At 34.0% G+C, this 25,018-nt stretch overlaps 1 protein-coding gene, 1 long non-coding RNA gene and 1 pseudogene across 2 annotated transcripts in view; 2 read left to right on the forward strand and 1 right to left on the reverse strand.

Moving 5' to 3' along the window:
• Positions 1-12,759, forward strand: LOC120187216 (annotated as a pseudogene).
• LOC120187297 (bidirectional sugar transporter SWEET10-like) overlaps positions 9,758-25,018 on the forward strand; it is a 24,203-nt gene continuing 8,942 nt past the window's right edge. The window contains exons 1-3 of the mRNA XM_039191042.1: positions 9,758-9,783; positions 11,071-11,077; positions 20,356-20,363. The gene's annotated coding sequence lies outside the window, so the exon portion shown is untranslated. The remainder of the gene's footprint in view (positions 9,784-11,070; positions 11,078-20,355; positions 20,364-25,018) is intronic.
• LOC120187298 overlaps positions 24,209-25,018 on the reverse strand; it is a 9,081-nt gene continuing 8,271 nt past the window's right edge. The window contains exon 4 of the long non-coding RNA XR_005522277.1: positions 24,209-24,219. This is a non-coding gene — a long non-coding RNA (uncharacterized LOC120187298). The remainder of the gene's footprint in view (positions 24,220-25,018) is intronic.

A 25,018-nucleotide genomic window follows, 5' to 3' on the forward strand; every position in this document is an offset into this window, starting at 1 on the left:
ATGGGTTGCCTTCCCCTATATAAACCTCACGACCTTGAACTATCATTTGCATCCCAGCTCGATTGAGAGAAAGAGAAAGGTCTCAGATCCAGGGCATTTTCCCTGACAGCCCCAGTTCCTTTTACATTGATCATAAGAGAGATGGGTGTGTTTCAGCTGATAATCCATGGCTTTTCATCTCTGGTCTTCTAGGTATACACATTGTTGGAAAAATTGTTATATAGTAATACACACTTCCTTCAACTTCACAATGTTCTCAACACAGTTTCAATCAGAGATGAATCGAGGGGACAGTCAGAGGCAGTTGTCTCTTTAAAATTTTAAATTATCATATTTTAGATTTTTTTTCGTGTATATTTTATTGATAATTTATATTTTCCCTTAAAATTTTATAAGTTGTCCCCTAACATAGATCTTACATTCATCTCTGGTCTCAATCTTCTTGATATGCTCTAAAAAGAGCTTATCATTTTTTCAATGTTTGTAGGTAATATTTCATCCTTCGCGGTATTCCTAGCTCCATTGTAAGTGCATTACAAGATTTCATCTGGTTTCTACTAAACTACAGAGACAAAGAACTAATGTACTAAGTAATATTCTTGATTTTCAGACCGACTTTCATCCGAATTTTCAAGAACAAAACAACAGAAGGTTTCCAATCAATCCCATACGTGGTTTCACTCTTCAGTGCCATGCTTTGGATTTACTATGCCTTTGCCAAATCTGGAGCTTTCCTTCTTATCACCATTAACTCCTTCGGCTGTGTAGTGGAGACCATTTACATTGCCATCTATATTGCTTATGCACCAAAGCAATCCAGGGTATTTACTCTTTTTTTCACATCAGTTTTCTAATGAAGTGATTCGAATTTACGTTAGTCTGTAAAAATAAAAACTACATGCAGATGTTTACCTTGAGAATGCTTCTGTTGCTGGACTGTGGGGCATTTTCTTCGATTCTTCTTCTCATCCAATTCCTAACAAAAGATCGAATCGAGTCGAGTTTCTCGGATGGATCTGCGTCATATTTTCTACAAGTGTGTTTGCAGCACCTCTTAGCATCATGGTAATGATACATAATATTATAATTCTTCATTATCTCATATTATATATTTAAAATCGAACATAGAAGCATATTATATGTAATGTCCTTGTTTAATATTTTGCAGAGGCAAGTTATAATCACCAAAAGTGTGGAGTTTGTCGACAGTAGTTTTCGTCCGAGTGACGTTTATATTATAATAATATTATATATTATATATCATAATATTATTTTATTAAATAATACAAATGGAAGCCTATTTACAAGAGGAAGGTCCGATTACAAAGCAAATCACAGGCCCAGTTACAACCAAACCCGAGCCCGATTCAGACTCAGGCCCAGTTCCAGTAAGCCCGCGAGGAGGCCCAAGCACGCTAGGGTTTCTCACATACAACCCCAGCCGCCAGCTCATCTCCACCATCCGATCCGGATAAAGATCGACGCACCAATTGCTCCAGATGATTCCAGAAACCCTAGGGTTATCATTCTGCCGCCTCCACTGGTCCAACTGACTGCTGCCACGACACCGCCGCCTCTTCAGAGCTCTCCCGAAGACTCCAGAAGCCGCATGAGAGCCTTACATGTTGCAACCCTAGGGTGAGTCACCACCGTAGCTCCGGTGACTCACCGAATGACACCCTTATGACTGGTCTAAAGGAAGCACCATTGAGCCCTATAAAAGGACTCGATCGAACCTGAAAACAACACAAGAAGAGAGAGCCAAAAAGCTAGACACACAGCAAACACAACGAACAAGCAACCAACAACAGTGAAAGCAAGGAAAAAGAAGTAAAGGAGAACTTACCCAAGCGTCGAAATCCAAATGCCGTCGGAGAAGGCATTTTACCGAAGGTAAAATTTTAGATCTAAGCCGATTGGAAAAAAGGAAGGTAGATTCGGATTGTGGGTATTTTGATCTACGATTTGCGCTATAACTTGCTAAATTTTGGCCACCGCGCAATCGGTGGTGCAAGGCTGTCGGCCGGTGGTAGTTATCCCTCAGACGAGGGATTTCTAGAGAGAGCTTAGAGCCTCTCTTGTCTAGAGAGAGAGAGGAAAGGAGAGAAATGAGAGAATTTGCCCATAAAGGGCCGATTAGGGTTTATTTATACCCTCCTCAAAACTACGTCGTTTTAGGGAAGGGCCTCAGGGTAATTAGGTTATGGTTAAATTCCATGCGCGATCCTACCAGCTTTTATAATCATTCTATTTTGGTCCCGAAATCAGTTTTTAGTACCTTTTAATTTTGTTTTCATATTTTATATATTTTATTTTAGTCATTATATATATATACACACGTATATTTAGGTTAAATTACATATTTAATCCCTAAATATTAATAAGTTTTTATTTCGACCTATATATAATAAATTAGGGTAAATTACATAATTAGTACATTACTTTAGTATTATTTTAAATTAGGATTAATTAATTTTAATATTTTAATATTTTAATATTTAATTACACTATTAATATTAGGATTATTGATTTACATGATTTGATAATTCAATATATATAGTTATAATATAATAAGACTAGTAATTTTTATTTAGTATTTATATTATTTGCAAATTAATTTAATTATAAATTTATCATTTATTGCAAAGACCTTAATTAGTAAATACCAGTACTAATTTTGGGCGTTTTGGGGTGTTAATCCTTCCCCATACGTAACTGACTCGCGAAGTTATTTTTCTGGTAAGCAGATCCGAGTTGTATTATTTTAATATTATTCCTAGGAATTTTATTAGAATAATATGACATTTTGGTGATCAATCTCACCAAATAAAAAAATTGGTGGCGACTCTACAACTTGGTGTTTCATCTGATTCAAGGAGGATAAACACTTACTTTTTCGAGACTAGTTACATCGTCTGGGGTGTACTATTTGCACTCTCCGTCGTCGGGCAGAGAAATGTCTCGACAACTTGGTGCCTCTACTAGGGAATTTTTTTTAAATGAGAGTCCAGTCACTAATTTATTAATTATTCATCTTTGCAGAAAATAATAAATTTGTTTTAATTTTGTTTAATTATTTTTATTATTTTACTAACTTTTGTTTTTTTATGTGTACATATTTAATTTTGGGTCATTAGAATAGAATGAGAGGTTGTATATATTGTTTTATTTCTTTTTATGTTTTTCCTCACCCACTAAGCACTGTATTCATAACATGAGCTAAAACCCCGCTCTTATCCTGTTTAAGTGAATGAGAAACTACTCCCTCGTGTGGTTTTACCTCCGTATGGGATAGGGGACTATTCTTTGAGCTCACACCTTATGTTCCTCGTGTGGTTTTCACCTCCGTATGGACATAAGGAATTGCGTTCCTTCGAATTGAACTTAATCCGAAAGTCTGTAATGGACTAGGATTGAGGGCTTGGCAGTCCAAGGGGACACCAACAAAGGACAATTCGTTGACCCTTTTTACTCTAGAGCCAAAACCCAACATATAGTAAAACCTAGAATTGGAGTCTAGGTGAAACCTAACCCAATTGTATCTTGAAAGGATACCACACAAGGAAAATCATTTTGAGTCTTTTATTTTATTTAATATTATCTTATTTTCTGAATAAATGCATGCGAACTAGAAATCATGCGGTTAGGTTTATTATCTCAAATAAAGCATGAAACTAAAAAGCTTGAGGTTAGGATATGATTTTTCTTACTAACCAGTTTTGTATATATTCTGAAAATGCATATATTAATTGTTTTGTTTGCATTTGCATAATCATAGCATACTCAAGGGTGTTGATTCAAGAGTGATCATCAAAATCAAAGGTTTTCATTATGGACAAAGGGTTTCATGATCAAGTAAAATGTGGAGCAGCCAAAGAAGAGTATATTAAGAAAGCTTTTAAAATAATGGAGGGGTATGCACATAAAAATCTTGTTAGACTGGTACCATAAGCTTTTTATGGTAAGAGCATCAATAGAAGCAATCACAAGGGAGAGAATTTTTATGAAGCTCAAGCCCGTTTTTGGAAAGACGATAACAATAAATTGAGCACAGAGGTCGAAGCCATGCTTGATGATTTCCGAAATGTCAGTCAAACCTTTAAAGATGTTGGACTTGGAAATACCCCTGAAGAATGGATGACAGAAATCATTAAACTAAAGACCAATGATGGCTACTGGAAAAAGATACATGAGGATCAAGCAAATAAATTCTCCTATGATTTTCAAATTACTGAAGAAATATACAATGCAACCATCAGCAATTTGGAGAGATATCAAGCTAAAAACCAGATATTGAAGAAGGATATTGCCAACATGGAAACTTCATATCTGATCCATCAATGTGAGATTAATGCTGAATTAAATATACTAGATCTCAGAACCACACATTGATGAAAATAGTGGATGATTATGGAGATATGGTACAAAAACTTCTTGAACATAAAGGTTCTCTGATAAAGGAAAATGAACAATATTGTCTATAACTTCAGGAAATGGCAGGTAAGATTCAAGAAAAAGATAATGATATGAAGAAAGTTGTTGCCTAAGCAAGCAAGGTAGCCCACAAGCTAGTAGACTTAGCTGGTTTTATAAGAGAGCTGAAGCAGAATGATAACTCGATTCTGGAGCATAAATGGAAATTAACTTGGCTTTTTAAGGAGATAGAGAAATTAGGAGGGAAATCTATCCCTTATATGTAATGATCTTTTGGATTTATTGAAAAAAACCTTTTTGTGTTCAATTAAAGTTGTTTTAAGATAGTCACTCTTGAATTACACCTTCCATACATTTACATTCACATATACATTCATGTTCTGCATAGCATGATAACATATGTTAATCAAGAAAGCATGAGAGTAATCAATAAAGGATTTTGAAATCAGGAATTCTGAAAGTACATTCAAGAATCAGGGGCATGTCTTAAAAAAGATTGAAAGCAATGAATGAAATATTAGCTCGAGTTGGAAGGATCGAAAGAATCCAGGAACAACTGGTAGAAATCCAATTAGAAATGCTTGAAGAAATAAGAAGGTTCCAAGTTGAGTCTAGGGAACAGATTTCTAAGATGATGGGTATGATGGTTACTCTACTGTATAGGGAGAAGATGTTAGAAGACCCTAGGGAGCATGAAAAAATGAAAGCCTCGGGAAAAAGTCTGGATTTCAATGATATGAGACAAATGACCAAGAACCTGTTATGGAATGTAGAAATCCAACTCAACTTTATGGATCGGGAAATATGACAGAAAAATGGACATTGAATTTGGTTCAAAGAAGAGAAACATGGAACAAGTCCCATTGAAAATGGATAAAAAAGGCAAGAAGGAAAAAAGGATGACATGTCTCTTTCAAATTCCAATTTCATATTCAAGTTGTTACTCTTTCTCTTTGAAGTGGTCTTGTGACACACATCCCTCCTAGTACCTATTTACATCCAAATTGGAAAAATATCAAGAATTCATGCAATTATCATTCTGGAGATTTTGGTCATTCTATAGAAAATTACATAATCCTGAAATTAAAAGTCCAAGACCTTATGGAAGAAGAGTTGTTATGTTTCGAAAATGGGAAACCTAAGCTCCTTAGAAATTCAAAATTGATTGAAAAAGAGAAATTTTCAAGTTATCATCTCTCTCAAGAAGATGGTCAAAAGTCAGACATTCAAAGCAAACATTTTCAGGAAATCAATAGTAAATAAACGATCATATCAAGGGAATCTCTACCCTATTTTCCTTCAGTCTCATGAAGCAAGTTATATACCAAATTACATGAAGCCCAACTTATTACCCCATGTCTGGCTAAACCTTTGACACCTCCTTACCCAAGATGGTATAATAAAAAGGTATTTTTGTGAGTATCATGCTAGAATCCGAGGACACTCCACCGAAAATTATGGCAACTTCAAACGATGAGTTCAAGATCTTTTGACTCATGGAGTTATAAAAGTATTCTAATAGTCAATCCATTTTGATCAAACATTTGGGAGCCAACCCCAAAAATAAAGTTAATAGTGTCAAAATAAATTGAGGACAAGGCAAAGCCAAGGAAGATGAAGTATGTATGGCAGATTTAACTCTCAATACTTCTCTGAAACTAAAAGATGATGGAAAAATGAGAAATGAAAAAGCAAAAGGAAAGGTAATTCGAGATTGGCCAAGAGGGTTAAAAAGGAATAGAGCAAGTACAACCCTAGATACAACCCTGGAGACACCTATGTCAAGTTTTTCGAAATCAAGGGAAACAGGGAGGAATTTAAATAATGCTACTCCAATCACAGTTGCAAGGAACGTCCCGAACCAGGACATGACAATTGTCACCAAAGAAATTGGTTCTGAAATTCAAACTGAGCCCAATTATCAGTCTGAAAAGATGATGATGGGATTTGATCAAGAAATAGCTCAGGAGAAAGCAGAGATTTGTGTATCTAAAAGCTCATCCAAAGAAGTTATCCAAGAAAAGATCAAGAAATGGGGTACAAATAAGACAAAGATCATAGTCTGATTATAATCCAACATCCAAGGAAAAATGAGGCACTGGAAGTTGTTATCTATCATTATTGTACCTTTCATTTTGCAACATCTTGTTTGAATATGTTTTTGTTCCTTTCTCCTCCTTTTGTAATAAAATGTGTTACTTTTAAGGTTACGAACATTGAATCAATTTTGCAATCTTGTATTTCTTTGAATATCAAATGGGTTAAAAAATCTTTACAATAGGAGTTATAATCTTTGAAAAAGTCTCAAGATTGAATACCAGAAAAAAGAACCCTGACCTTACCTCAAAAGAAATGCATCCCAAATACTACCCTTTCCACAAAAATGAGAGAGCTTTCTCCAATGTAAGGAAATAGACAAAAGGCTTGTACAACGTGGGGCATCTTTCGTGACATTGTGAAGCTAACTAGATTACTTTTCTATTAATGAGATTCGACGATGAAACTTTGACAAATCTAGTCTAAAGTCAGCTATTGGAAATTGAAATTTGGTAATGAGGTTTTCTGAATTTCACTAAACACAGACTATAACAGGTTCTCCTTAAAGAGCAAAAGTCATATATATAGTAAAGTTGTCCCTCTAGAGCAGTTGGTTAATAGCTCTGGCTTTATGGATAAGTTTTAATTAGCCCAATGAAGGTTAATTTCATTAAACTGAATTCAACTAGCCAAAATGGAAAAAGAAGTTGTTGTAAAGAAAGTGAAATAATACCTGTTATAGTCTACTTCACATATGTGCACACAAAAATTTCGTTATTAGATCGATATTTTCACACTGCTTTGAATAGAATCAAGGATTTTAGAGAATTGAAATGGAAGTATTCTAAAAGGTCTAGTAATTGTTATGCTAGTTGTGTCATTTTGTATACACCCGGTTAAAGATACCGAGTCAAAAAAGTGAAGTATGTGACAATGTTCACAAAGAGCGAGAGAGGATATTCACTAAGATGTAACCATAGAAAATAGGGAAAACAACCTGCAACTAACTTCTCAATCTTGATACTTGTAAAAGAACTATAACTATGCAATAGTAAAAGTTGTTGATTCTTTTGATATTCTTTGAATTCATGTTTGTAATTTGATTCTATTGTGAACCTGTAAGGGACAATATTTTTCAAAATTCTTTCATTCTTTGATAAGAAAGGAGGAAGAACATTTTTAAACAGGATGGTTTCAAACGAAAAAAGATCTTGAATCATAGTTGATGCCTATTTTACCTATGAGAAAAAGAATGAACAAAGCCATAATGATGAATTATTTCACATTCTTGAAAGCAAATGGCCCGAGAAACCAAAAGTCTGGGGAATAGGACTTATAATGTTCCGTTATGACAACCATTCAAGAAAAGATAATCGCCTCATTTTCAAGAAATGATGAAAATCTTCAAAATCAACAAATTTGGCAGGTATAGAGCCACGAGTACCCACGATGAGACAATATCAAAGCTGGATCACCAGGGAGTCATGAGATTCAAATCAAATGACATTAAGAGGGAACCTTACAACTTAGAATGTTGGGGAATTTTGAAGGCCCATTTCAGAAAAAAATGATTCAAGTAGGATATTTTGAACAATCACATCAATGTTGGAGTATTTTTGAAAGCTCATGTCACAAGAAACAATGTTGAGCACATTTTGAAAACCAACATCAACAAGAAGCAAATACTAGGGCATGTTAGACTCTTATCATTCAAGGTAAAAAGCATTCACCTGAAACAGAAAGGTATGAAGAATGAAAATGGTGAAACAATGACAGTATAGTTGATCATACATAACTGTTTTGTCCACCATGCGATTACATTATCCTGGTAGAAGCTACAGAAAAGGATGAATGTGTTGTCAAATGTTCCCTGATATTATCTCACTTATTGAAGTATTATTGTGACATCATAAAAAAGCTCTGAACATTATACAAAGAAGTCTCTGGTTGAGAAATCTAGGCAGAAACCACATGAAATGATGAATGTGTTGTCAAATGTTTTACGAACCAGTAATTATAGTGCTAAACTAATGTTGCGATCATATGGCTGACTCAAGATAAAATTTGTCTTCAATGCCAAGATTAGAAATGAGAAATGATGAAAATTCCTTTCCACAAAGAGACGTTGAAACTTTAACAACAAGAAACTAATGGAGTCAACTAAGATTGAATGATGAATTGTTGTTAAATATCTTGATATGATAGGGTTTGAAAAACCTGATTAGATATGGAGACATGAAAGGAATTAGGATAAATCCTTCTTGTGAGTTATTTCAAGAGATCTAATTAGATATGGAGACATGAAATGAATTAGGATAAATCCTTCTTGTGAGTTATTTCAAGAGAGATGATTTGAAGGGGAGATATAAAAGAAATTAGAATAAATCATTCTTGTGATGTGTTTCAAGAGTCAAATCAGAACAAACATGGCTGATATCCTGACTAATCTTGCTAAGATGATATATTATCTTTTCAAAGATGAAAGATTATCGGATTTCTACACAAGTTCAGGTAAAGACAACTGGTTTTATCAAAGAAAATAGGGCAACAAGGTCATAATTCTGAGTATGGCAAGAGTCCCATAAATGAAACAGTTATTCTGAAGCAAAAGAAGATACCAAGATGAAAGCTGATTAGATGGTTCTTCAGAAATGCAAGTTTGATAGCATAAGTTGCTATACTATTTGAAGAAAACACTGAAAAAAGAAGAAGATTAAATTACGAAGCAAAATAAATATTGAATCAACATTTTGCATTCATAAGAACATCATCTGCATAAAAGATCATGCATTACATTGATATATTTGTTTGCATTTGCATAAATACATTTCTCACATGAAGATACATGGACAAAATACCTTACGAGTATAAGGTAGAATCCAAATTACAAGAGTTATGTTTGGAGAGGCGAACATCTGAAGAATAGATGAACGTAATCCATAAAGAGGAATCAGTAATTTTGGGGCATGCCCAACCAACAAGTTATTCGAAAAATGAGAACATTTCTAATTTAAATTTTTCAGAAAATGAAATTTTTGAAAAGTAAGAAGTTTCTTACCCAATAAATTATTTCCCACAAATTTGTAAAACCTCAGGGTAAGATGTTTTCGCATGAAAATAAGATAGTGATTTTTAAAGTTTCTCATTCAATCTTTTCCAAAAATGAAATTTTTGAAAAGTAAGAAGTTTCTTACCTAGTAAATTATTTCTCACAAATTTGTAAAGCTTCGGTCATTTGTAAATCCTTTGGGTTATCTGTCAGTTTTTCAAGCAAGATGGTTCTTTTCAAGACAAATCAAACTCCACAGAAGAGTAGTGGAAGCAAATCTAACTTTGAATATGATCTTCACGGAAGAGTAGTGAAATTAGATTCTTATCAAGTCAATCATTCTCAGCCTTCATGGAAAAGAAGTGAAGAAAGAACAAGATCAAAATTTGCTCTCCACGGAAGAATAATGGAACAAATTTTTCAGCGAAGTATCTGATCTTCATGGAAGAGTAGTGAAGTAATCCAAGTTTGAGTCTGAACTCCATGGAAGAGTAGTGAAACAAATTCTGTTCAAGTTATTCCAGATCAATCTTCACGGAAGAGTAATGAAGCAAATCCAACTTTGAATATGATCATCACGGAAGAGTAGTGAAATTAGATTTTTCTCAAGTTTATCTTCCTCAGCCTTCACGGAAGAGTAGTAGAGCAAGAGCATATCAAAATTCGCTCTCCATAAAAGAGTAGTGGAACGAATCTCCCAGTAAACAAGAAGTTCACTCGACGAAAACTTTTTGTCTTTTTATATTTGCTTTATTCTTGTTTATACAAAAATAAGCAAAGAGGGGCAACTGTCGACAGTAGGTTTTGTCCGAGTGATGTTTATATTATAATAATATTATATATATATCATAATATTATTATTAAATAATACAAATGGAAGCCCATTTACAAGAGGAAGGCCCGGTTACAAAGCAAACCACAGGCCCAGTTACAACCAAACCCGAGTCCGATTAAGATTTAGGCCCAGACCCATCCAGGCCCAGTTCCACAAGCCTGTGAGGAGGTCCAAACATATTAGGGTTTCTCACATACTACCCCAACCGCCAGCTTATCTCCACCATCTGATCCAGATGAAGATTGACGCACTAGATTGCTCCAGATGATTCCAGAAACCCTAGGATTTCATTGTAACCCTAGGGTTATCATTTTGTTGCCTCCACTGCTCTAATTGAATGCTGCCACAACGCCACTGCCTCTCCAAAGCTCTCCCGAAGACTCCAAAAGTCGCATGAGAGTCGTACACGTTGTAACCCTAGGGTGAGTCACCACCGTATCTCGGTGACTCACCGAATGACACCCTTGTGACCGGTCCGAAGGAAGCACCATTGAGCTCTATAAAAGGACTCGATCGAATCTGCAAACAACACAAGAAGAGAGAGCCAAAAAGCCAAGACACATAGCAAGCACAACGAACAAGCAACCAACAGCAGTGAAAGCAAGGAAAAAGAAGTAGAGGAGAACTTACCCAAGCGTCGAAATCTAAACGTCGTCGGAGAAGGCATTTTATCGAAGGTAAAATTTTAGATCTAGGCTGATTGGAAGATCTTTAGAGAAAAAGGAAGGTAGATTCAGATTTTGGGTATTTTGATCTACAATTTGGGCTAACTTGCGAAATTCCAGCCACCGTGGGTGGTTACCGGCGGCGGCGACAATCGGTGGTGTAAGGCTCCGGTGGTAGCTATCCCTCAGACGAGGGATTTCTAGAGAGAGCTTAGAGCCTCTCTCGTCTAGAGAGTGAGAGAAAATGAGGGAAATGAGATAATTTGCCCTTAAGGGCCGGTTAGGGTTTATTTATACCCTCATCAAAATTACGTCGTTTTGGGGAAGGGCCTCAGGGTAATTAGGTTTTGGTTAAATTCCATGCGCGATCCTTCCAGCTTTTGTAATCATTCCATTTTGGTCCCGAAATCAGGTTTTTAGTACTTTTAATTTTGTTTTCATATTTTATATATTTTTATTTTAGTCCTTAAATATATATATATATATATATATATATATATATATAGGTTAAATTACATATTTAATCCCCAAATATTAATAAGTTTTTATTTCGACCTATATATAATAAATTAGGGTAAATTACATAATTAGTACATTACTTTAATATTATTTTAAATTAGGATTAATTAGTTTTAATATTTTTATATTTTAATTATTAATTTTTAATTACACTATTAATATTAGGATTATTGATTTACATGATTTGATAATTCAATATATATAGTTATAATATAATAAGACTAATAATTTTTATTTAGTATTTATATTATTTACTTATAAATTTATCATTTATTGCAAAGTCCTTAATTAATAAATATCAGTACCAATTTTGGGCATTTTGGGGTGTTAATCTTCCCCATACGTAACCGACTCCCGAACTCATTTTTCTAGTAAGCAGACCCGAGTTGTATTATTTTAATATTATTCCTAGGAATTTTATTAGAATAATATGACATTTTAGTGACCAATCTCACCAAATAAAAGATTGGTGGCGACTCTACAACTTGGTGTTTCATCTGATTCAAGGAGGATAAACATTTACTTTTTCGGGACTAGTTACACCGTCCGGGGTGTACTATTTGCACTCTCCGTCGCCGGGCAGAGAAACGTCTCGATAGAGTTCATGCCATTTCATTTAGCTTTCATGCTCACCTTTAGTGCTATCGCGTGGCTTTTATATGGCATCTTCCTTAATGATTTGCATATCGCGGTGAGTGATAATCTCCTAAATATCATATAATGCATATATAATATATATCAGATAAACAGAACATAGATATAAATATTCTTTTAATAGTTCGAGGTAAATACAACATGGTATCTATTTAGTATTTTTCTTAATCTATTGACAAACGAACACGTACTCTGCAAATATAATTACTTGAACCGAGCCTTGTCTTTGGTGTCGACAGATCCCAAAAGTTCTGGGGCTGGTCTTTGGGGTACTTCAGATGGCGCTATATGCAATATACAAGAAATACAAGACAGTGATAATAGAGGAGGTTAAGGTACCACAACATACGATCGATGTGACAAAACTGGGTGCCACTGTGAATTTTGATGTCGAGGAAATCAGTTCATCAGAGCGGCGGATCCATGATGATCATCATAATCCTCATGAAGCGATTGCAAAGAGCTGTAAATTACAAAATCAATCTCATGATGATGATGATCAAACGGATCAGAAAATCTTGGAGTTGCCTAACTCAAACCAGATGCTGAGAACATGTGAAGCTTGAACTGATCTCCATTGATGGTGATCACATGCATGCATGCATGGAGTTTTCTCCCTCTTTCTCGCTTAATTTCTAGGCTGCTCTGTGCTACTGTTTTCTATATATAACATTTATGTATGGGTCAACATTTTATGCTTTTTGTATATAATTTCTAGTGTTTTATTATATATATGTATGTTGAATTGAGGGAGTTAAATGATTCTAATCATGGATATATACACCTCATGTTATACTTCCATGTAATAAGGTATACACCTAATTATTTACTTTAATGTATACTATTTTTGGTAAATTTATATTTTAGTTGGTTTTTTATTTTATTTTATTTTATTTTAGGGTACATTACACAGTTCCTCACTGAACTTTACTCTCTCTCCTATTTTACTCACTGTACTTTCAATTTTTTAATTTGCTCACTGAACTTTACAAATTAAATCATTTTGTTCACTCCTCTATTTTATCTCTAATGTTGTGATGACATGTCATTTTTATATTATTTTTAATATAAAATAACTAAAAATATAAAGGGTAAATTACACCCTTCCTTACTGAATTTTACTCTCCATTCTATTTTGTTCACCCAACTATAAAATAAAAACAGAATGTGGTCGTATGCTACGTCAACCGCCATAGATGATGGTCGTTTGGTCTTAAATTTCATGGTCGCTTATTCTTGACACCTTGAGTCTAAATCAGATCTCCATTTTATCAGAATTTGCTCCGAAGTCCACGAATTGAAGATTAAAAGTGAGGAAGTTGAAACGTTTCAGTCGAGATTCATGGATTTTGGGAATTTTTCCGGTGAAACAACCACTAGATTCGGACTCAAGGGGTCAAGATGAACTGACCCATAAATTTTGAGACCAAACACCCACCATCAACAATGATAGACGATGGTCGGAATGAAAAATGACGTGGTGGCCAGCGGCGACAACCGATCACCTTATTTACAAAGTGATTCAATCTGTAAAGTTCAGTGAGGAAATTAGAAAACGTGAAAGTAAAATAACTAAAATAGGGGAGAGAAAGAATAAAGTTTAGTGAGGAACGGTGTAATTTACCCTTTATTTTATTTTATTTTTGAATCGAGGTCGATAGTCTTATTAAAAAGTGAAAACTATTCAAAATTACAATTAGAATTTATAATTATCATCGCAAACTAAATATATAATTTGGACATTTTTCTATTACATTAAAACTAGCCACTTTAGATCATACAAGGACCATACATACAAATATTTAAAATACAACCAAAAGACTCGAACGAAAAACATATATAAATAAATTCGAATATATTGACAAACATTTTTTTACTTTCTAAATTTTTAATACAATGGTTTTTACTATATATATATATAATTGTATCAAATATGATAATATTATTACTATTACGCCTCGATTTCCGAGTTATGAGTTTCAGGCTAATCTGGGAAAGAATTTAACAAACCCAAAAATCTTATGAGAAACCCTTGTCCAATTATAAAATAGATTGAGCTTGGGTTGGGGCCCTATTAGTATTAAAAAGGGTATTTTTGGTTTGGAGTTAAACTAGGAAGAACCAGAGCATAAAATTTCCCCTTGATAGTTACAAAGGCTGAATTTCTTTTATGAGTGGTTAGATCACGACAGAAGGGATACATAAAACAAGGTAACACTCTCATGACTCTTTCTCCTCACCATTTGTCTCATTCCCCATTCAAATTTCCTTCTTCCTTAGTGTTGCAATCAAGGGTGAAGTCTTTGTGGATGCCCTTTCCTAATCTGAATTTCTATAGGTAAATTTGGTAATCTCCATCCTCTAAGCTATATTTTAAGCCCCCAACTTTAGAATTTGGCCATAGTTGGGTTTATTGAGGGTTTTATGTTTAGAGCTTGTGGGTGGATCTAAATCAACTCTAATATTTGAGATTTTGTTCTTACCTTTCTTATGCTCCTAGATAAGTTAGAGCTCAAGAAGACTGTGAGGCTACTAATGTTATCTTAGGTATCTTTACAATGTTTGGTATGTCTATTACTGCTTTGGTAGATCCGGTGTCAACCATTCCTATATTTTCCGTGATCTTATCCAAGAGATAGTATTCCAGTCGAAGACTTAGAAGTTAAGGTTCGAGTTTCAATCCCTTTAGGATTAGATGTATTAGTGGACAAGATCCACTGTAGGTGCCACGTTTAAAAAGGTGTTAGATGAGGGAAACATAGTTTTCTAGACAGAAGGTATCAATACTGTATGAATAGTATCTACAGTATAAATACTACTCATCGTGAAGGGGAGAAATTCAAAAGGTTTGTGAGGGGAGTATCAATACCACTTCAAGGGGTATCGATATTGCTCAAGTAGCATAAATATTGAGGGTAGGGTATCGATACTCAGGACTTGATCAGATTCTAGTAAGCCATTTTGGTATCAGTACTCATAGGAGTATCAATACATAGGGTAAAGTTTCGATACTCCTATTAGGGGTATCAAAACTGAGGTATTTTTCAAAACATTGAATGCAATTTTAATATCAGTACTCATAGGAGTATCGATATTGAAGTTAGGGTGTTGATACTTTCAGGGGAAGTATCAATACTAAGGCTTTTTCCAAAACATCGATTGTAATTTTGGTACTAATACTCAGGGAAGTATCGATATCATAGGAGGGAAGTATAGATACCTAAGGAGGAGTATCGGCACCATCATGAATGTTTAAGCTATAAGCCTAGCTTGGATTAGAAAAATGAAGCCAAGAGGTTTGGTGTGGGAAACCCTTTAATAAACTTATAAGTGAAAAATTTAATGAACTGTGTGATAACATAAGACCTTAATGTAGTAAGATTTCATAAGACTTATGCCTTTGTATGATTCTCGGGAAACAATGAGGACACCCGAGTCACTTATATGATGATTATGTGTTAGAATAAGGATTACCCGAATATATCCAATCTAGTGCTTAAGCACTTTAAATACTAGTTGGATACAATGTCGACACTATGTGACTCAAAAATGTCCCAAGCACTCTAGAGTAATAGACTAGCTTGACTAGGCATCAATTCTATGTGACCCAGACTTAGCCTAGGGTAAGATAAGATGTTGGTGATGTGTGACCCAGATCTTACTTAAGGTACATTTTGTGGTACCATAGTTTCAGGTTCAATCTTTCCTAGGTCCCGTGGGTTAGAGTCGTTAGGTGTCAATTATATACATGCCTTTAGAGTGTCAAACATACTTAAATGACTACATATGATGATGCAAACTCTTCTCATTTCTTGGAAAATTTTAGGATATGACAACCGACCCTACTTATAATCAGGAGGGCCATGAGGAGAGTCATGCCTCTCTAGTTGGAGACACGAGAGACGAGTTCATTCCTGACTTTGAGGATATGGGCATCCTGAATGAGGCAACCATAGACTAGGCTACATTTTTTAGAGACCTCACATAGAGGCTGAAGTACATCGTTAGGGCTATCTCTAGGACACCTGCTCCACCCATTCCACCCCCAACAATCACTCAAGAGTTCCCCATCCAGAGATTACCGCTATAAGATCACTTGACTTCTTGGGTTCGAGAGATGATGATTATGTAGTTGCCGACCAGTGGCTTCGTTAGACTCTTCGCACTGTGCAAAAACTTTATCTTACCCCTGATGGTAAGTTAGAGTGTTTCAACGCCTTGTTGAAAGGTGATACGATAGAGTGGTAAGAGACTGTGAAGTTGGCGTTTAAGCTAGAGCGACCAACTTGAGAGCTATTTATGTTAGAGTTCAGGCAGAAGTACATCGATAAGGCCCACACAGACGATCTGAGGCACCAATTCTGCATCTAACCTAGGGTGTTCACTCTGTGTATGAGTAAGATAGTAAGTTCCTATGCTTGAGCCGTTATGCGCCAAAGCTAGTGACGACCGAGGAGCATCACTATAGGAGTTTCGAGGAGGGCCTCCACTTAAATATTCTCACCCACTTAACAATTGACCCGTCAGTTAAAGGTGATTCAATGATTCTGGAGTATGAGATATTGTTTATCGAGTGGTACTAAAGGATTGAGCCGTAGAGCCTAAGACACCGCTAGATTATCCTAGACTTTAGTAAAGAGGGTCAGAGACTCTTGAGGGTCATAAAGACCATCATCTTCTTAGTCCTAGAGGTCAGGACATGATCTGATCTACAGGTAGGGATCAGAGGGTCATAAAAGGCAGCTAGCTTAAGCATTTGCACAAGTGGTTCAGCCAGGACCATACAACCCCTAACATACAAGAACTATGGCAAGAGGAACTCAGAGGAGTGTCATAGAGTTTCCAGAGCATGTTATGGGTGTGGATCCCTTGAACATCTCATCAGAGACTGCCCTGAACCAGGGAGTGTAGCACTGTCGACTATTCAGATATTAACTCAGACTATTTAGATGGGTAAGGATCCTTTCATAGAGAAGGCAATTCAACTTCGAAATATAGAGTAGGGGTACCACTAGATTCGTAATTGGTCTTGAGGCTAGGGTTGCCTCTTGTCTATATGCAGTTAGAGCTCAAGAGGACTGTGAGGCTACTAACATCATCTTAGGTATCTTTATAGTGTTTGGTATGCCTATACTGCTTTGGTAGATCTGGAGTCAACCCATTCCTATATTTTTCGTGATCTTATTCGAGAGATAGATATTCCAGTCAAAAACTTAGAAGTTAAGATTGAGTTTCAAGCCCTTTAAGATTAGATGTATTATTGGACAAGGTCCACCGTATGTACCAAGTTTTGAAAGGTTTTAGATGAGATAAACATAGTTTTCTAGACAGAGGAATAATATCTACAATATTAATACTACTCATGTGAAGGGTAAAAATTCAAAAGGTTTGTGAGGAGAGTATCAATACCACTTCAAGGGGTATCGATACTGCTCAAGTAGTATAAATATTGAGGGTAGGGTATCGAGACTCGGGGACTTGATCAGATTCTAGTAAGCCATTTTGGTATCGATACTCATGGGAGTATCGATACCTAGGGTAAAGTTTTGATACTCCCATTAGGGGTATTGATACTGAGGTATTTTTCAAAACATTGAATGTAATTTTGATATCGGTACTCATAGGAGTATCAATATTGAGGGTAGAGTGTCGATACTTTCAGGGGAATTATCGATACTAAGGTTTTTTTCCAAAACATATTTTTAATTTTAGTACTAATACTCGGGGAAGTATAGATACCATAAGAGGGAAGTATCGATACCCAAGGAGGAGTATTGGTACCATCGTGAATGTTTAGGCTATAAGCCTATCTTGGATTAGAAAAATGAACCCAAGAGGTTTGGTGTAGGAAATCTTCTAATAAGCTTATAAGTGAAAACCTTAATGAACTGTGTGATAATATAAGACCTTAATAAAGTGAGATTTTAGAAGACTTATGCCTTTGTATGATTCTCGGGAAAGGACGAGGACACCCAAGTCACTTATATGACAATTGTGTGTTAGAATAAAGATTATCCGGATATATCCAATCTAGTGCTTAGGCACTTTAAATACTAGTTGGATACTATGTCGACGCTATGTGACTCAAAAACGTCCCAAGCACTCTAGAGTAGTTGACTAGCTTGACTATGTGCCGATGTTGTGTGACCCTAACTTAGCCTAGGGTAAAGTAAGATGTTGACGCTGTGTGACCCAGATCTTACTTAAGGTACACTTGTAAGCAAATAGGGGTGTGAGTTCCGTGATGTTATGGTGACCCCGAGATACACCATGATGCTTATTTTTGTTGTTGTATGAATGTATTCAAATGTTCATAATCATACTTGTCGTATGCTTATATGCTGAATGCATGTAGTATAATTGGGTTATTTGTGTGGCACTGAGCTTGTGATCTCAATGTATGGAATGTGTTTCCGTGCTCAGGTTCTTAGGTGCCAGTTGAGGAGCTCATCGACAGACTCAGGATTTCCAAACTTGATCATCTTTCAAAGTAGTCTCGAATATTATAATAGGCATGTACTATCATATGCCCTTGTATTTATTTGAGTCGTAAACTCAATTGGATTTATGTATTTTGAGTATATTCATGGGAGCTCCCCAAGAATTGCAAACTTAAGCTATATTTTGTAAACACATTTATATTCAATATTTTGTATGTTTTTAACGTATGGCGGTATTAATAGTTTTTAAAAAATGATTAATCTCTTAACTGGTTCCGTGTGATATTCTAATCTTCTGAATTTCAGATCAGTCTGAATTAAGGTGTTACAATTACACATACTGTAAAATTTATACAAAAAGTTTTCAAAACAATATTTGATGTTAAACGTATTATATAAATGTTTACCCAAACTATAAAAAAATTGACAATTCTTATGTAAAATGGACCATCTTGGCCCTCGCATTCATCCGATTTTTTTTTCTCAAACTCTTCGATCAAGTACAATAGTTTTGTAAAACATTGGGTAACATTACAGCATAAACGAGTTGAGTCGAGCTCTGTAATATTCGAGTTCGACTCGATTCGAAAATTTTAAAATGAAGCTAGACTCAATTCGAAAATTCATGAGCTTGAAAATTTTAAACTGGACTTGAATTTGAAACTATGAACTGAAATTCGTAAAAGCTTAAAATGAAAAAAAAATCTTAAACTTAACTAGATTAAAACCTCAAACTCGAACTAAAACCTAAACCTTAAATATGAAAACCTTATATTGCAGTTTTTTAAAAAATCAACACATAAATGGTAATATTATTAATAATTTATTTTTAAAAAATCTTGATATATTATAATTTTGAGCTACTCGCAAGCTTTTCGAGTCGAGTATAAAGTAGCTTTTCAGCTCGTTAAGAACTCGAGTTCAATAGTTTTCTCGCCACATACACCTCCTATAATGCTCCATGTCTTCAGAAAAACTGCCAGATACCTTTCAAGTGCAACGACAGTGGAACATTATCGACGAACAAGGAGACGACCTCCCTAGTTTGCTGCTACTTTCTCTTCTAGAGAGAGAGATCTCTCGTGTTCTGCTCCTCCGTGTGCAGATGCTAGTAGTATAATATAGAATGAGAATAAAACATACATCATTTTACCATTTATCAATTCTAAAATTATATAATAATAATAATAAATAAATAAATTATTCATTTACTTAGACTCAATTATCTCATTAAAATCGGATCAAAAGTTAAGTCGAATCAGATATAAATAAACTAAATTCGGATTTTATGATATTTTCTCATTAAGAACAACAATTGAGATTGTCATCCAGAGATTTTGAAGACTATCTCAAAAAAAGATTTTCAGATGCCTTTGAAGAAGATATTATGTTGATCCAATATGTTGGTAGTTTGACGATGTGTTGATTTGAATATTTTGATTTGTTTGAGTAAACTGATGATGATTTCATTCTATCGTGTGTTTAGAAGTTTGTGAGTTATTTTGGATGTTGATAATTTTCATACACACTCTATTCTTAATGTATATTCTCTGTTCAAAGACTCATAATCATTTATAATTTTCATTACACACAACGTCCACTGCTATTTAACATCAACGTACTAAAGTTCATACAGTTGATAGTGTTTATTTTTTACGGTTGACGATGATGTTTATTTGTATCTACTATTTATATGAATTGTTTGATTAAATTTTTATTCTTAAATATTAGTTTATACATTTCCATGATTTTCTTTCTATTTAATAAAATTAACAAATAATATATATAACCGATTTCAATTTAATAAATTTAATCAATCATTCAAGTTTCTCAACCATAATATAGGACATGTGTTGCGAAATAAATTTTTAATGCTTGTCATGACTGGTTTGTTTATGATTCCAGGTTTTGAAATTTTTAATGGAAAAGAATAGTTTAAGTGCCTTTCATGGTTTGTTTATGCTTATGGGTTCAAGTTACAAACTTCTTTTGTTTTATATTATACGACAATGTTTTGTTAATTTGTTTAGTTCTGGGTTCAAGTTAAAAACTTCTTTTGTTTTATTTTTCATTTTCACCGACGCTTGTTATTGTTTACTATTTGATGAAAAAGTTGAAACATTGCTTGGAAAAGGTGGAAAAGGGAAAAAAGCTACTCTCTTTTGGGAAGACTCATTATTTATAATAATTACTCATTTGTTCATATTGTCTAGGCCATTGCTTTTGGTTTTTGCAAAATAACAGCTGTCATTACCAGCTCTTTAAATAATGTCATCAGACCCAAGGTTTTAACTCATCAGTAAAATAATATTATATTAGCATTAATAAAAGTTTCAGGATTAAGATACTGATGACCAACAATTTACAGGTTCAATGAAGAGCAACCCAATCAAACCATGCCAACCTTTTACAAATAGCGACGTTTGTGGTAAAAATGTCACAAAAAATAATATATAGCGGCGTTTTGTATTAAAAATATCACTAAAAACAATAGCATTAGCGGCATTTGTAGCAAAAACACCACTAAAGACAAGAGAATTACCGGCGTTTGTGGCAAAAATGCCATTAAAGACAAGCAAATTAGCGATGTTTTTGGAAAAGCGCCGCTAAAGATAAGAGAATTAGAGGCGTTCATCCCCTAAATAAGGATAATTAGTTGTGTTTGTGAACAAAAATACCACTATAAATCACAACATATAGCGACGTTTGACAGAACAAAGGCCGCTATATAACTTGCCCTTTTGTGGCGTTTTAGGTTCACAAACATTGCTACCTTTTACGACGCTCTTCCTTGCACCGGTAGTGTTTTTAATGACGTTTAAAAGCACCGCTATAGGACTAAAAAACCCCACTAAAAACCTGTTTTGCTTTGAATTATTGATATTATATTATTACTTAATAAATATCCCTAATCAAGCACTTTCCATCGCACTTTCTCTCAAATCTCTTTTTTTTCTGATCCTTCTGTAGCATAAAGCTCAAACTTATCTACCCTTTATTTTTAATTTAATTTAATTTATGTATTTTTTTTGGGGTGGTGGGTTTTCAACTTTCTAAACTCTAACCTTGTATACAGATTGGAAACAAATCCTTATCCTATATGTGATATGTGTCTGCCCTGCCAATTCTTGCGACCAAATGCCGCCTTAATTATTTATTATATATCAACCATTATATATGGTCTGTCCAACTTGCTTAATACTTGGATTATTTTGCTAATAATTTTCCCAATCATAAGGATAATATAATTATTTCATAATTGATCAAATGCAACCCAATCTCACCTGAAAATAATCCATAGTTGCCTCCTAGATCAACCCACAAACCTTGCCTAAATTTCTCTATAAAATACATCAGGTTCGATTTTTTTAGAAAAATTAATCGATATGATAGAATATGCCTTAGAATCGTTTAAAAATAAAAGTAAAATATTTTCAGTAATATATCAACTAGAAATTCTTTAAAAACAATTTATTAACTAAACCTGATAAAGGGAGCCATGCATGTTGTCATACCCCACGATCCTTTTTTTTCTTCCTTTTTTCCAGAAATTCTACGTAATGAACATGTACAGATCAATAAAATAAAGAAGAAAAGGTGTTTAAATCACTTGCTTTATTGAATGTTTTTGTTATAATTACTGCTGTTACTTAGGATTATAAAAATAAAAGTGGTTTGCTATGTCGTATGCATGAGTTTTGGATAATGTATAGTGTTAACCAGCAAGTGCTGAAATTGATCAAAAGCAATGGATATTCGTTCGCAAATGCGTGACCAATGGAATACCAAAACAATATTTTTTGCATAATACTATTAAAGTTTAAATATCAAACAATGGTGGTACAATTATTCTACCTTTGTGGCTACCTTTTGTAGTCTTCGATCGTTTGACCGTTATTTTTTTATTATCTTTTTTTAGGGATATATTTGACATCTCACGGCTGATCAAGATGGCGCTTATTTGTTATCATGCTGATCTTCCTTACCTTAGACCATCGACTGATTTGGATAAGATTTTTGCATTCGTTGATAGTTTTCTCTCATTGCTAGACTCTGATTTGCTATTTGTCTGTGGTCTTTCAATAATTTTATCTCCTTTTGTGGTTCGTTTTCCGATGCAGTCAAATTTGTTAATATCTTTATTTTGTTTGAGCATTTTTGTTAGGTTTTTTTTACCCTTTTCCTTCTTTCGGTCCTTGTGTGATCTAAGTGGCTAGGTCTTGTGTCAACGGTTATAGAAGAATATCCTAATTATAATTTAGTTTACGTTTACGTTTATACTTCATCGTAGATTGTGTTTCTCTCATGATTAGAGTTTTGAGACCATTAAGTTCACCCTTCATATTACTAGCTCCATCGTACCCTTGCCCACGAATTCTTGAAAAACTCAAAGAATGCTCATCAAGCAAAGAAAAGATAACTTCTTTAAGAGACAAAGATGTGGTATCTCCAACATTAAAAATTCCAAGAAATTGTTCCTTTATCATTCCCTTTTTATCAACATAACGGACACACAAAGCCATTTGTTCTTTTTTAGGCACATCACTTGACTCATCTACTAGTATTCCAAAATAATCCTTACCAAGATCTTCCACAATTGCCTTGGTAATTTCTTTTGCACAACAATTGATAAGCTCTTTTTGAATCGAATGTGCAATCATTTGATTATTTTTAGGTGCATTTTTCAAAACAACATTTTCCACATCTTCATTCTTTTCCTCAATCCAATTCAAAAGTTCAAGAAAATTTCCCTTGATACATTCATCACATTCATCATGACCACAAAATGACAATCCTTAATGTAAAAGAAATCTCAAACAATGAAAGAAGTAATCAAGCGGATTCGGTAGTCACTTTTAGCTTACTCGGTTTGTTTGTCTAAAGAAACTTTCAAGGATGACTTAAAGTTCTTTAAATTCTCAAACTTTTGAAAAGCTTGATTATGAGCACTATTAATTCCACCAACATGTTTTCTAAACCGAACTGGCCTATTCCAACCTCTAAACACATTAACAAAAAATGCATCTTCTCTTGTAGCTTTGGTAGTTTCATTCTTAAACAAGTAACGAACAAAGAAAAATGTGACATCTTTTGAAACACAATACTCAAGCCAAGAATACTTATTAAACAAAGATTTATTAAAGCGACGCAATGTACCTCCTCCAAAGTCTGTTTGAGGAAATTTGTATTTCTTTGGTTGGCAAGCACCTCTTTGTATGTATTTTTCCTCACTGCTTCTCGATCCATTGGATGATAATCAATAATTTTTTTCCTTTTAGCCGGATCATGTGGAATAGAGATATCATTAACTTGGCTTTTCATCTCTCTTGATGCAATGTTGTACTATCATCTTGTGTAATACATGTAGATCTCATTTCGGTTTATTGAGTTTGGGGCATATTATTTGAAGGGAAAGAAAATTCTTGTTCGACTTGAGTTGCTGAAGGTTGAGTCGGTGATGAGACACAAATTGACACTTGGGAAGAACTTGCATCATTCTTTTTGGACTTTTGAACAAACCTATCCAACATTCCATTATTCTTCTTTCGTTGAGAGTTCATCTTTTCATCATTCATCTTCTTACTACTACAATTACAAAATTTACAAATTACAATAATTATTGATTATAATTCACTATTAGTAATTATATTTATTATCAAAGAAGTAAGATCTTAATTACTAATTAAATAGTTTTAATGGATTCAACTTAAAAATTAAAATATCTAAATTGCTTCTACTTAAATTACACAAATTTAGTATACCATTTTTTTCTCCTTCCCAAAAATACATATTAGTAATTTTACATATCACAATTTAACATTCAAATATTCTTCATAAAATCACTAAAATCTATTAAATTGATTCAAAATTTAATTTTTATCTCTTAATTTTAACTCACTCAAATTAAAAAATAACTTTCAAAACTTAAAATCTCAATTATAAATTTAACTAAATTTAAGATGGTAAAAAATGAGTGAAGAACCTAACTATCTAAGGAAAAGAAATGAGAACCAACTTACAGACAGTTTGGTTGAGGAAGTTCACCGGAGAATTGCTGGTAAACGGCGTCGTGGTGGCTGGTTTAGACTCAAACAAGAACCAAAGTGACTATTCAATCAAACATTAAGAGTTTTTCTAATATTATTTCATTAAAAAATTAATGAAGGACTATTCCACTCATTTCTTGATTCATCAGTTAAAAAAGTGACATGAAAAATCTATATTGAAAAATATATTTGTAAATCTTTATTTAAATTATGTGTCATGTGTCATTCATTTATTGATATATCAATTTATATCACTCATTTGTAACTAGAGTCGTCTACGAGTAAGTGTAACTTATGATATGTTATAAGGTTTCAAAATTTGAGTGCTTAAGACTTTA

This window comes from Hibiscus syriacus, unplaced genomic scaffold, assembly GCF_006381635.1.
Source record: "Hibiscus syriacus cultivar Baekdansim isolate YM2019G1 unplaced genomic scaffold, ASM638163v2 tig00113724_pilon, whole genome shotgun sequence".
NCBI classification, from domain to species: domain Eukaryota; kingdom Viridiplantae; phylum Streptophyta; class Magnoliopsida; order Malvales; family Malvaceae; genus Hibiscus; species Hibiscus syriacus.